Here is a 14,036-nt window from a genome sequence, read left to right as displayed (position 1 = left end):
CTCAAAGGAATACGTCAAAAAAAAAATTATGACTGAGACTCAACTACATTGCGAGTAACAGAGCAGTGAATTTCAGTAAAAACGCGACCATTCCACACGCTCGTTCAGTGCAAAGTTAGCAAACAAAGACTTGAAATTATTACAATTGACATTGGTTCGCCGGCCACGGTGGCCGTGCGGTTCTAGGCGCTTCAGTCCGGAACCGCGTGACTGCTACGGTCGCAGGTTCGAATCCTACCTAGGGCATGAGCGTGTGTGATGTGCTTAGGTTAGTTAGGTTTAAGTAGTTCTAAGTTCTAGGGGACTGATGACCTCAGATGTTAAAGTCCCATAGTGCTCAGAGCCATTTGAAACATTTTTTGACATTGGTTCAATGATGTTTAAACCATTGCATACAATAAGTGATCGAGTATTTCTACTTTTAAGTAACAATAGGCAGTGATAACAATAGGTAAGAGCTATAATTCTTAAACTTAACGTAGCGATACTTTTGTTGTACTACACTTCAATATAGTATACACACAATAATGACTGTCTACGTATTTAGATTTAAACTTCAGTCGTAAATACTTGCCAACTGCAATTCCCATTAGAGAGATAAACAAAGATGATAGTTAATTGCACAGTTTATCAGTTGCGTTGTCTGTTCTACCAGACACCGTTGTGAGTTCCAATGGAGTCACCTTCCATACTGTTTTATTTGCAGGCACCCCAGCAGTACCATTTTTGGAAATTTTAAAGACAGTTTTTGCCCCAAAGGAGTGAAAGATATGCACCAAAAGACCACTGTTATCTTCACTCTTGTCTTCACTTTTTCCAAGCCACCCTTTCTCATAATACATGCCAACAATAAAGTTAATCTCTGTGAAACTTATGTTAGCAAAAAGTATTGCAGTTTGATGATCATCGAAGTTTGAGCCTTTGGAAGTCACATTTGTCGCTTATGAGGACATATCTGTCATAGCTTCTCTTTCTTTTAACTGATAAACAATATTCAAATCTCTCAATCAGTTTTCGTTTGAAACTTCCTGGCAGAGTAAAACTGTGTGCCGGACCGAGACTCGAACTCGGGACCTTTGCCTTTCGCGGGCAAGTGCTCTACCAACTGAGCTACGCAAGCACGACTCACGCCCCGTCCTCACAGCTGTGAGGACTTGCCCGCGAAATGCAAAGGTCCCGAGTTCGAGTCTCGGTCGGGCACACAGTTTTAATCTGCCAGGAAGTTTCGTATCAGCGCACACTCCGCTGCAGTGTGAAAATCTCATTGTAGTTTTCGTTTGATTTTTTCAATTTCAGGTGAAGAAACAAATATATATTTAACTCCAGTAATTTTCTGTCGACAGTATTTGAAGACATCTTGTGGAGTCAGGATATGTTCTGTGTAAAGCTTTGTTATTTTACACAAAGAGGTAATTTCAAACTCCACAAAAAGATTCTGCAACGTATTATCCTCAACTAATTCAAAAGACCAAGGAAGAAATTTTCAACACTGTTTGCTACTTCTTCAACTGGTGTTTGTACAAATTTTGTTGAGGCACAGGTTGGACATAGAGCTTGTCCAGAAATTAGGTTGATATTCACATTTTTACTATTGGAGAGGTATTCAAAACTAGTATTTTACGCAAACCATTTTTGTGAGTACCAAATAGGTGGCAACAACTTTTTCCCAAAAATGTGGTTGTATTTGTGTCAATATTTATCTTTGTGGTCATCGGAAATATTAGTCTCTTCTTTCGAAACGCTTAATTTTAGCAGATATTGTTCTTCAGCTGGCAAGTTTCGAGGCACTTCTTCCTACACTCGTGCACATAAATTAAGGACAATTGCAGAATGTGGTGCCACACAACGTGGCACTACACAAAACTGGCGCTAATAGCGTAGGCACGTAGGGAACACACACGACACAAATCTGTAAGTCCACGGTATTGGTGATAAGTTGAGAAAACCGTCCCGAACTAGATGTGCAACAACACGCCACTGTTTCCTGCGCATGTACCGCGACATCAGTGTGGGATATGACCACCGTGCACACGTACACAGGCCGCACAACGGGTTGCCATACTGTGGATCAGGTGGTCGAGCAGCTGCTGGGGTACAGCCTCCCATTCTCGCACCAGTGCCTGTCGGAGCTCCTGAAGTGTCGTAGGGGTTTGAAGACGTGCAGCGATACGTCGACCGAGAGCATCGCAGACGTGCTCGATGGGGATTAGGTGTGGAGAACAGGCAGGCCACTCCATTCGCCTGGTATCTTCTGTTTCGAGGTACTCCTCCACTATGGCAGCTCTGTGGGGCCGTGCTTTATCATCAATCAGGAGGAAGGTGGGACCCACTGAACCTCTGAAAAGGCGGACATACTGGTGCAAAATGTCGTCCCGATACACCTGACCTGTTACAGTTCCTCTGTGAAAGACATGCAGGGGAGTACGTGCACCAGTCATAATCCCACCCCACACCATCAAACCACGACCTCCATAGTGGTCCCTTTCGAGGACATTGAGGGGTTGGTATCTGGTTCCTGGTTCACGCCAGATGAAAACCCGGCGAGAATCACTGTTCAGACTACCTGGACTCGTCCGTGGACACAACCTGGGACCACTGTTCCAGTGACCATGTACTGTGTTCTTGACACCAGGCTTTACGGGCTCTCCTGTGACCAGGGGTCAGTGCAATGCACCTTGCAGGTCTCCAGGCAAATAAACCGTGTCTGTTCAGCCGTCTGTAGACTGTGTGTCTGGAGACAACTGTTCCAGTGGCTGCGGTAAGGTCCCGAGCGAGGCTACCTGAAATATTCCGTCGCCGTCTGCGGGCACTGATGGTGAGATATCGGTCTTCTTGTGGTGTTGTACACTGTGGACGTCCCGTACTGTAGCGCCTGGACACGTTTCCTGTCTGCTGGAATCGCTGCCATAATCTTGAGATCACACTTTCTGGTACACGGATGGCCCGTGCTACGACCTGCTGCGTTTGACCAGCCTCCAGTCGCCCTAGTATTCTACCCCTCATAACTTCATCAATATGTGTTGTTTGAGCCACTTTCAACACACAGTCACCATTAGCACGTCTGCACACTTACTCGCTGCACCGTACTCTGACATGCACCAACACACCTCTGCGTATGTGGACTGCTGCCGGCGCCACCGTGCGACGACCGCAGGTCAAATGCCCCGCACGGTCAGACCCCGAGGTGATCTAAACCCGCAGACCGGCCACCAGAGCGTTGTTTCACCAGGTATCAGCGCTATCCTTAATTTATGTGGGTGAGTGTAGTATGTAGTCGCATGATCGACGGGGATCTCTGCTCGTAATCTAGTGGCTATCGTTGCTGGCTCTGGAACGCGTGGTCCTGGGTTCGATTCTCGGCCGGGGTTGAGGATTTTCTCTGCCTGGGGACTTGGTGTTTGTGTTGTCCTCACCACTCAGCCTCATCATCATCATCATCATCGTACGTGACAGTGCCTCGATTGGACTGTGTAAAAAAGTTTGACCGTGTAAAACTTGGGACTTTCTACGGGCGCTGATGACCGGTCAGAGGAGCGCCCCACCTACCAAACATTACCACCATAATCGACGGCCACCGCAAATTTGCTATGGAAAGGCATTACAACAGCATGCAAAAAGACATTAAGAACACGGTTGGCGATGAAAGAACTCTGCCTCGGGCATGTATGTGTGTGATGTCCTTAGGTTAGTTAGGTATATGTAGTTCTAAGTCCAGGGGACTGATGACCTCAGATGTTAAGTCCCATAGTGCTTAGAGCTATTTGATGAAGGAACTAAAATTAATAACGATCGACAGACGATTTTATAGTTACTCATTACTCTCTACAGGGTGTTACAAAAAGGTACGGCGAAACATTCAGGAAACATTCCTCACACACAAAGAAAATATGTTATGTGGACATGTGTCCAGAAATGCTTACTTTCCATCTTAGAGCTCATTTCATTACTTCTCTTCAAATCGCATTAATCATGGAATCCAAAAACACACAGCAACAGAACGTACCAGCGTGACTTCAAACACTTTGTTACAGGAGATGATCAAAATGTCCTCCGTTAGCGAGCATACATGCATCCACCCTCCGTCGCACGGAATCCCTGATGCGCTGATGCAGCCCTGGAGAATGGCGTATTGTATCACAGCCGTCCACAATACGAGCACGAAGAGTCTCTACATTTGGTACCAGGGTTGCGTAGACAAGAGCTTTCAAATGCCCCCATAAATGAAAGTCAAGAGGGTTGAGGTCAGGAGAGCGTGGAGGCCACGGAATTGGTCCACCTCTACCAATCCATCGGTCACCGAATCTGTTGTTGACAAGCGTACGAACACTTCGACTGAAATGTGCAGGAGCTCCATCGTGCACGAACCACATGTTGTGTCGTACTTGTAAAGGCACATGTTCTAGCAGCACAGGTAGAGTATCCCGTATCAAATCGTGATAACGTGCTCCATTGAGCGTAGGTGGAAGAACGTGGGGCCCAATCGAGACATCACCAACAATGCCTGCCCAAACGTTCACAGAAAATCTGTGTCGATGACGTGATTGCACAATTGCGTGCGGATTCTCGTCAGCCCACACATGTCGATTGTGAAAATTTACAATTTGATCACGTCGGAATGAAGCCTCATCCGTAAAGAGAATATTTGCACTGAAATGAGGATTGACACATTGTCGGATGAACCATTCGCAGAAGTGTACCCGTGGAGGCCAATCAGTTGCTGATAGTGCCTGCACACGCTGTACACGGTACGGAAACAACTGGTTCTCCCGTAGCACTCTCCATACAGTGACGTGGTCAACGTTACCTTGTACAGCAGCAACTTCTCTGACGCTGACATTAGGGTTATCGTCAACTGCACGAAGAATTGCCTCGTCCATTGCAGGTGTCCTCGTCGTTCTATGTCTTCCCCAGTCGCGAGTCATAGGCTGGAATGTTCCGTGCTCCCTAAGACGCCGATCAATTGCTTCGAACGTCTTCCTGTCGGGACACCTTCGTTCTGGAAATCTGTCTCGATACAAATGTACAGCGCCACGGCTATTGCCCCGTGCTAATCCTTACATCAAATGGGCATCTGCCAATTCCGCATTTGTAAAAATTGCACTGACTGCAAAACCACGTTCGTGACGAACACTAACCTGTTGATGCTACGTACTGATGTCTTTGATGCTAGTATTGTACAGGAAAGAGTCGCATGTCAACACAAGCACGAAGTCAACATTACCTTCCTTCAATTGGGCCAACTGGCGGTGAATCGAGGAAGTACAGTACATACTGACGAAACTAAAATGAGCTCTAACATGGAAATTAAGCGTTTCCGGACGCATGTCCACATAACGTCTTTTCTTTATTTGTGTGTGAGGAATGTTTCCTGAAAGTTTGGCCGTACCTTTCTGTAACACCCTGTATACGAAGAGGCACTTTATGTTAAAGATGCAGGCGTGTAACACATTACAGAACTGACGGTGCGAATAGTAAATTTTCTTAAGTCGGCACGCATTATCACGCCGTCAGCTGCAACAGATTTTGATGGAAGTGAAACAAGAGTACACATATACTGTACGAGGTCTGTTTAAAAAATTTCCGGAACTTTATTCACAAAATTTTTCTACGATTACCTTTTACTTATTTCGTGCGGTCTCCTTCGAAATACTCTCCTCCACAATTCATACACCGCTCCGAACGCCGTTTCCGCTTCCGGAAGTAGTCTTGGCAAGCCTGTTGCTCAATTGCGCGAAGCGCCTGTCTGCGAATTTTCTTTTATCTCGTCGATCGTTGCAAATCTTCGACCTTTCAATGCGCTTTTCAATATTTGAAAATTAGAAAAAGTCCCTAGATGCCAGGTCTGGAGAGTACGCACGATGATCCAGCACAGTGATTTCGTTTTTTCCTCCACAACAGGCCACGCACTATCAGGGATGAATGTGCGGGTGCGTTATTGAGACGCAACAGCCACGAATTGTCTCGCCACATTTCAGGCCGTGTCGTTCTCACATTTTTTCGCAGGAGTCACAACACCTCCCCACAGTACCACGGGTCAACTGATTGTCCCTGTGCCACCAAGTCAGGATGAACTGACTTTTCACAGTCAAAGAAAGCGATCAGCATGGCTTGGACACTTCACCTGACGTGACGAGCTTTCGCTAGCCCATTGTGAAGACTGAGCCTTGGTCTCAACATTATAACCGCAGACTCACGACTCATCACTAGCTATGATTCTCTTAAGGGACATCTCGGTCTCATTTGCGCATCCAAAACCTCTGCACAGATTGCGAGGCGAGACTTTTCTGGTCTTGACTCATGACCCGTGGGACGAACTTGGCGGCAACACGATGCATTCCAAGATGCTGTGTCAGGGTTTCATGACACGATCCGACTGAAATGATTCACTCATCTGCTCTCTCTCGGACAGTCAGCCTTCGATTGCCAAACACAATTTCTTTGACTTACCTGACTTGAGCATCATAGCTAGACGTCGAAGGGCGTCCAGGACGAGGCGCATCTACGAGGGCAGTTCAATAAGTAATGCAACACATTTTTTTTTTCTGAAACAGGGGTTGTTTTATTCAGCATTGAAATACACCAGGTTATTCCCCAATCTTTTAGCTACACAACACTATTTTTCAGCGTAATCTCCATTCAATGCTACGGCCTTACGCCACCTTGAAATGAGGGCCTGTATGCCTGGTCGATGTCGGAGCCAACGTCGTACTGCATCAATAACTTCTTCATCATCCGCGTAGTGCCTCCCACGGATTGCGTCCTTCATTGGGCCAAACATATGGAAATCCGACGGTGCGAGATCGGGGCTGTAGGGTGCATGAGGAAGAACAGTCCACTGAAGTTTTGTGAGCTCCTCTGGGGTGCGAAGACTTGTGTGAGGTCTTGCGTTGTCACGAAGAAGGAGAAGTTCGTTCAGATTTTTGTGAACAATTGTGACAGCACTACCAACAGAGATGTCAAGTTGAGCACTGAGTTGTTTGATGGTGATCCGTCGATCATCTCGAACGAGTGTGTTCGCACGCTCCGCCATTGCAGGAGTCACAGCTGTGCACGGCCGGCCCGCACGCGGGAGATCAGACAGTCTTGCTTGACTTTGCGGCGATGATGACACACGCTTTGCCCATCGACTCACCGTGCTTTTGTCCACCGCCAGATCACCGTAGACATTCTGCAAGCGCCTATGAATATCTGAGATGCCCTGGTTTTCCGCCAAAAGAAACTCGATCACTGCCCGTTGTTTGCAACGCACATCCGTTGCAGACGCCATTTTAACAGCTCCGTACAGCGCTGCCACCTGTCGGAAGTCAATGAAACTATACGAGACGAAGCGGGAATGTTTGAAAATATTCCACGAGAAATTTCCGGTTTTTTCAACCAAAATTGGCCGAGAAAAAAAATGTGTTGCATTACTTATTGAACTGCCCTCGTATAACTTCCGTCCGACCATTTTTAAACCGTGTCAGCCATTCTCAACACCAAGTATGGCACAAGCAGTAATCACCGTAGCCTTCCTGCGTCGTTTGGTGTGTCTCTGTAGAGGTTTTCTCGAATTTCGTCCAAAAGTCAATGCAGACGCGTTGCTCCTCTAACTCTACCATCTCGAAATACGCAGACTGTGCGACACGCCGTTCTGCTTGATTCAACACTGAACAACTAACACAGATACAACAACGAAACTCGCGGTGGTAAGTCAATACACAGACGCGTATGCAAGAATGCCGACCGCATTTCGTTCGAACTGACCATTGGCGGGAGATTACGTATGATAAGGAATTTTTTCAACGGACTCGTACATTACTCCAAAGTACACTACTGGACATTATAATGGCAACACCAAGAAGAAATGCAGATGATAAACGGGTATTCATTGGCCAAATATATTATACTACAATGATTACATTTTCACGCAGTTTGGCTGCATGTAGTTGTTGTTGTTGTCTTCAGTCCTGAGACTGGTTTGATGCAGCTCTCCATGCTACTCTATACTGTGCGAGCTGCTTCACCTCCCAGTACCTACTGCAGCCTACATCCTTCTGGATCTGCTTAGTGTATTCATCTCTTGGTCTCCCTCTACGATTTTTACCCTCCACACTGCCCTCCAATACTAAATTGGTAATCCCTTGATGCCTCAGAACATGTCCTACCAACCGGTCACTTCTTCTAGTCAAGTTGTGACACAAACTCCTCTTCTCCCCAGTTCTATTCAATACATCCTCATTAGTTACGTGATCTACCCATCTAATCTTCAGCATTCTCCTGTAGCACCACATTTCGAAAGCTTCTATTCTCTTCTTGTCCAAACTATTTACCGTCCACGTTTCACTTCCATACGTGGCTACGCTCCATACAAATACTTTCAGAAACGACTTCCTGACACTTAAATCTATACTCGATGTTAACAAATTTCTCTTCTTCAGAAACGCTTTCCTTGCCATTGCCAGTCTACATTTTATATCCTCTCTACTTCGACCATCATCAGTTATTTTGCACCCCAAATAGCAAAACTCCTCTACCACTTCAACTGTCTCATTTCCTAATGTAATTCCCTCAGCATCACCCGACTTAAATCGACTACATTCCATTATCCTCGTTCTGCTTTTGTTGATGTTCATCTTATATTCTCCTTCCAAGACACTGTCCATTCCGATCAACTGCTCTTCCAAGTCCTTTGCTGTCTCTGACAGAATTACAATGTCATCGGTGAACCTCAACATTTTTATTTCTTCTCCATGGATTTTAATACCTACTCCGAATTTTTCTTTTGTTTCCTTTATTACTTGCTCAATATACAGATTGAATAACATCGGGGAGAGGCTACAACCCTGTCTCACTCCCTTCCCAACCACTGCTTCCCTTTTATATCCCTCTACTCTTATAACTGACATCTGGTTTCTCTACAAATTGTAAATAGCCTTTCGCTCCCTGTATTTTACCCCTGCCATCTTTAGAATTTGAAAGAGAGTATTCCAGTCAACATTGTCAAAAGCTTTCCTGAGATCCTGAGAAATCAGTACCCAGAACAACCACCTCTGGCCGTAACAACGGCCTTGATATGCCTGGGCATTGAGTCAAACAGACCTTCGATAGCGTTTACAGGTACAGCTGCCCATGCAGCTTCAACACGATATCATAGTTTATCGGGAGTAGTGACTGGCGTATTGTGACGAACCAGCTGCTCGGGCACCACTGACCAGACGTTTTCAATTGGTGAGAGATCTGGAGAATGTGCTGGCCAGGGCAGCAGTCGAACATTTTCTGTATCCAGAAAGGCCCGTACAGGACACGTGGTCGTGCATTATCCTGCTGAAATGTAGGGTTTCGCATGGATCGAATGAAGGGTAGAGCCACGGGTCGTTACACATCTGAAATGCAACGTCCACTGTTCAAAGTACCGTCAATGCGAACTAGAGGTGACCGAGACGTGTAACCAATGGCAGCCCATACCATCACGCCGGGTGATACGCCAGTATGGCGATGACGAATACACGCTTCCAATATGCGTTCACCGCGACGTGGCCAAACACGGATGCGACCATCGTGATGCTGTAAACGGAACCTGGATTCGTCCGAAAAAATGACGTTTTGCCATTCGTGCACCCAGGTTCGCCGTCGAGTACAACATCGCAGGCGCTCCTGTCTGTGATACAGCGTCAAGGGTAACCGCAGCCGTGGTCCCCGAGCTGATAGTCCGCGCTGCTGCAAACGTCGTCGAACTGTTCGTGCAGATGGTTGTTGCCTTGCAAACGTCCCCATCTGTTGACTCAGGGATCGAGACGTGGCTGCACGATCAGTTACAGCCATGCGGATAAGATGCCTGTCATCTCGGCTGCTGGTGATACGAGGCCGTTGGGATCCAGCATCGCGTTTCGTATTACCCTCCTGAACCCACTGATTCCATATTGTGCTAACAGTCATTGGATCTCGACCAACGCGAGCAGCAATGTCGCGATACGATAAACCGCAATCGCGATAGGCTACAATCCGACCTTTATCGAAGTCGGAAACATGATGGTACGCATTTCTCCTCCTTACGCGAGGCATCACAACAACGTTTCACCATGCAACGCCGGTCAACTGCTGTTTGTGTATGAGAAATCGGTTGGAAACTTTCCTCATGTCAGCATGTTGTAGGTGTCACCACATATCACAGCATCTTCTTCACGTCGGTTAAATTTCGCGTCTGTAGCGCGTCATCTTCGTGGTATAGCAATTTTAATGGCTAGAAGTGTATTTGCCTATAAGTGTAATTCAGTCAGAGCTAAATTCGGTATCTATTACTCTGGAATTGTTGAATTAAAATGTCTGCATCAGTGAGGAATGGGTACAACGCGAGACTGGTGTTAACGAATTTTTAATCAGTTATTCTTTTATTCTTTTAGCTTGGCGACAGTTTCTGTACATTCACTGCTCGCCAGGCCAGTGTTACTTCGCCTTAACCACTCACAACTTCCCATGTACTCACTCAAACTCTGGGATGCAACACATCTGTGCGGCTGGTCCCGGCGGAGGTTCGAGTCCTCCCTCGGGCGTGTGTGTGTTTGTGCTTACAAGGGAACCTCCCCATCGCACCCCCCTCAGATTTAGTAATAAGTTGGCACAGTGGATAGGCCTTGACAAACTAAACACAGATCAACAGAGAAAACACGAAGAAGTTGTGTGGAACTATGAAAAAAATAAGCAAAATATGAAAAATGAGTAGTCCATGCGCAAGATAGGCAACATCAAGGGTAATGTAAGCTCAGGAGCGCCGTGGTCTCGTGGTTAGCGTGAGCAACTGCAGAAGGAGAGGTCCTTGGTTCAAGTCTCCCTCGAATGAAAAGTTTAATTTTTTATTTTCAGACGATTATCAAACTTCAGGCATTTTCACATAATCAACTTCGCTCTCCAAAATTCCTGGACATGTTCACATTTGCTTGGAAATATGCAGGATTTGACGGTCTACACATGGAAAAATTTGAAAACAATAAAAATATATATGTTTTGACAGAGCACAGGGAAAACTGTGAGACTGTGAAACTGTTGCATTCATTTGTTGCAGTTTATGTGACAAACTCTTATGTTTTCATCACTTTTTTGGGAGTGATTATCACATCCACAAGAAAACCTAAATCGGGCAAGGTAGAAGAATCTTTTTACCCATTCGCCAAGTGTACAAGTTAGGTGGGTCGACAACATATTCCTGTCATGTGACGCACATGCCGTCTCCGGTGTCGTATAGAATATATCAGACGTGTTTTCCTGTGGAGGAATCAGTTGACCTATGACCTTGCAATCAAATGTTTTCGGTTCCCATTGGAGAGGCACGTCCTTTCGTCTACTAATCGCACGGTTTTGCGGTGCGGTCGCAAAACGCAGACACTAAACTTATTACAGTGAACAGAGACGTCAATCAACGAACGGACAGATCATAACTTTGCGAAAATAAAGAAAGAAAACTTTTCACTCGAGGGAAGACTTGAACCAAGGACCTCTCATTCCGCAGCTGCTCAAGCTAACCGCGGGACCACGGCGCTCCTGAGGTTGCATTATCCTTGATGTTGCCTATGTTGCACATGGACTACTCAGTTTGTATATTTTGCTTATTTTTTTCGTAGTTGCACATAACTTCTTCCTGTTTTCTTGATTGATGTGTGTTTAGTTATTAGGCCTATCCACTGTGCCTACTAATAACTAAATCTGAGGGGGGTGCGATGGGGAGGTTCCCTTGTTAGGATAATTTAGGTTAAGTGGTGTGTATGCTTAGGGACTGATGACCTTGGCAGTTAAGTCCCATAAGATTTCACACCCATTTTTTTGCAACACAGATACTCTGCAAGCCACGGTACAGTGCATAGCGGGTCAGAAATTCAAATGCAGCAGATTTTCCAAAAACAATTAATAGCAAGATTATTCCTCAGTTGCACCCCTAATCTCATCGCTCAGCAAACCTTTTTAGTGCGACATTTCATTACCATATTGTAACGTAACACTTGACCAGAGGACAAAACAAGGCGTGTATAGGGCATTTAGTTAGACCATTACAAAATGAAGACCTTAATGACAACAGGGATAAATGCAGTGATGATGATGACAATGATGACAACAAGGACGACAAGGTAGGTGTAAATGATACACTATGTGATCAAAAATATCCGGACACCTGGCTGAAAATGACTTAAAATTAGTGGCGCCCTCCATCGGTAATGCTAGAATTCAATACGGAGTTCGCCCACCCTTAGCCTTGATGACAGCTTCCACTCTCGGAGGCATACTTTCTATCAGGTGCTGGGAGGTTTCTTGGGGACTGGCAGCCCATTCTTCACGGAGTGCTGCACTGAGGAGAGGTATCGATGTCGTTCGGTGAGGCCTGGCACGAAGTCGGCGTTCCAAAACATCCCAAAGGTGATCTATAGGATTCAGGTCAGGACTCTGTGCAGGCGAGTCCATTACAGGGATGTTATTGTCGTGTAACCAGTCCGCCACTGGCCGTGCATTATGAACAGGTGTTGGATCGTGTTGAAGGATGCAGTCGCCATCCCCGAATTGCTCTTGAACAGTGGGAAGCAAGAAAGTGCGTAAAACATCAATGTATATCTGTACTGCGATAGTGGCCCACAAAGCAACTAGGGGTGCAAGTCCCTTCCATGAAAAACACGACCACACCATAACACCACCGCCTCCCAATTTTACTGTCAGCACTACACACGCTGGCAGATGACGTTCACCGGGCATTCGCCATAGCCACACCCTGCCATCGGATCGCGACATTGTGTACCGTGATTCGTCACTCCACACAACGTTTTTCCACTGTTCAGTTGTCCAATATTACTCTCCTTACACAAAGCGAGGCGTCGTTTGGCATTTACCAGCGTGACGTGTGGCTTAAGAGCAGCCGCTCGACCGTGAATTCCAAGTTTTCTGACCTCCCGGCTTCTGTCATAGTACTTGGAGTGGATCCTGGTGCAGTTTGGAATTCCTGTGTGATGGTCTGGATAGATGTCTGCCTATTACACATTACGACGCTCTCCGACTGTTGGCGGTCTCTGTCGCTCAACAGACGAGGTCGGCCTGTACGCTTTTGTGCTGTACGTGTCCACGTTTCCACTTCACTGTCACATCGGGTACAGTGGACCTAGGGATGTTTAGGAGTGTGGAAATCTCGCGTACATACGTATGACGTATGACACAAGTGACACCCGATCACCTGACCACGTCCGAAGTGCGTGAGTTCCGCAGTGCGCCCCAGTCTGCTGTCTCACGATGTCTAATGACTACTGAGATCGCTGATATGGAGTACCTGGCAGTAGGTGGCAGCGCAGTGCATCTTAATTGACAAATGTATGTTTTTTGGGGTGTCTGGATACTTTTGATTACATAGTGCAATACGATAATCGTTTAGAAAGCAGTGCGTCCTATTTTTTTGCGGTGATTTTGGAGGCCAGGTCCAGACGTAGTTCATGTAGTGCTAATGCTTCAAGCTTCCTCTTCCATTTGCAGGTGGTTCCGTTGTTCTGCGGTAGCTGGCGCCAGCAGTGGTGTGTTCCAAGATGGTGTCTGATATGGACGCTCATACGAGGTGCATTGAAGTTCTAAAGCCTCCGATTTTTTTTCTCCGGACTGGAAAGAGATAGAAACACGCGCATTCTTTTAAAATGAGGCCGCATTCATTGTCAATACGTCCCAGAGATGCCAGGACCATACGGCAGATGCAATTTTACCGCCAGCGGCGAGAATGAGAACTGTTTTAAATACTTAAAATGGCGACGTTTTCCTTACTTGAACAGCGTGCAATCATTCGTTTTCTGAATTTGCGTGGTGTGAAACCAATTGAAATTCATCGACAGTTGAAGGAGACATGTGGTGACGAAGTTATGGATGTGTCGAAAGTGCGTTGGTGGGTGCGACAGTTTAATGAAGGCAGAACATCGTGTGACAACAAACCGAAACAACCTTGGGCTCGCACAAGCCGGTCTGACGACACTATCGAGAAAGTGGAGAGAATTGTTTTGGGGGATCGCCGAATGACTGTTGAACAGATCGCCTCCAGAGTTGGCATT

Source organism: Schistocerca cancellata, unplaced genomic scaffold (assembly GCF_023864275.1).
Source record: "Schistocerca cancellata isolate TAMUIC-IGC-003103 unplaced genomic scaffold, iqSchCanc2.1 HiC_scaffold_1150, whole genome shotgun sequence".
Classification (NCBI taxonomy): Eukaryota; Metazoa; Arthropoda; class Insecta; order Orthoptera; family Acrididae; genus Schistocerca; species Schistocerca cancellata.
The sequence above is the reverse complement of the archived record's forward strand: the minus strand, read 5'-3'. Positions refer to the sequence as shown.